The following is a 1,211-nucleotide window of genomic DNA, read 5'->3' as shown; positions in this document are numbered from 1 at the left end:
TTTCTTTCTTTCTTTCTTTCTTTCTTTCTTTCTTTCTTTCTTTCTTTCTTTCTTTCTTTTAAGGAGAAATACACTTGGAAAATATTCTGTTCTAGTGATAATTTGGGGAATATGTGCACGCTTGTTCAGCCTTAATGTGACTTGACGATGTGGAGGACATCAACTTTGAAAAACTTTCCATGAGAGTGTGTATTTTCTTGAGCAAACTGAAGTATTTCTGGGAGCAAAAGCAGTAATTCTACAATTTCAGTGCAGTAAACCAAACTGTTGAGTCAATTGGAATGTAATTTATTAAACCTCATGTATTTAAAGAGATATTTTCTTTAAAAGCCAAGTTACTTTCTCATATACAGCATTTTAGGAAGCATGATTTTTTTTTCTATCATCTCTTCCTCCAAGCATGTTTAATTGAAGAAAGAATTAATATCTCTTTAGATAAGCTTTTACTGACTTAATTTGGTTATGATATTTCAAAGCTAATTCATGTTCAAGGTGAGCTGTTGTTACCTACCAACAGATTTCCTGGTCGGGTATGCAAATGGTTATTTTCTTTATACTGTTGTTAATTGGGACTTTCTGTTTATGAGAAGCATTATTCCCAAGATTAATAGTGTTCCATGCACAGTGAAGCACCTAAGCACTGCTTGATGTTATAAATTTAAAACACAGAAGTGAAAGTTTAGCTATGGTTTTGTGCGGCACCACAGTTATGTCAATAAAATTTATTTAGGTCATAGAATATCCTAAAGTATCACATAGTTAAATTTTTCAGTCAATGAAGACTGGGAGGGAATGTCAGTGAATTGGCTTGAATGTTCTGTGGCAATCCACAGGCCTAGCCAAATGTTGAAATAGAAGTTTAGGATATAATTTGCCTTGTGATGTTTGGCAGTCGTTGTTTATACTTTAAAGGTTATATTTTAAGCTATTTGGGATTTGCTGTTGGGAGGATCACTAGATTCATGGAGGAATTAGTCACAAATGACTTGTAGAAAATGCTGTCATATAGTTCATTTCATCATTTTCTGTTGCAGGAAGCCACTCCACCACAGAATGCTAATATGCCAGTGGTACCCAGTACCTCTTGTATATAGGTTATTGCAAATATTGTTCTGAAATGCTTAACTTCAGAATTACATTTTTTAAAGTAAATAATTGTTTTAAATCTATTTTGTAAAGATATAAAGTACAATAGAATTTCTGGAGTACAG

This window comes from Mirounga leonina, unplaced genomic scaffold, assembly GCF_011800145.1.
Source record: "Mirounga leonina isolate KUSES-001 unplaced genomic scaffold, KU_Mleo_1.0 Mir_94, whole genome shotgun sequence".
NCBI lineage: Eukaryota > Metazoa > Chordata > Mammalia > Carnivora > Phocidae > Mirounga > Mirounga leonina.
Note: the sequence above shows the minus strand (reverse complement) of the source record.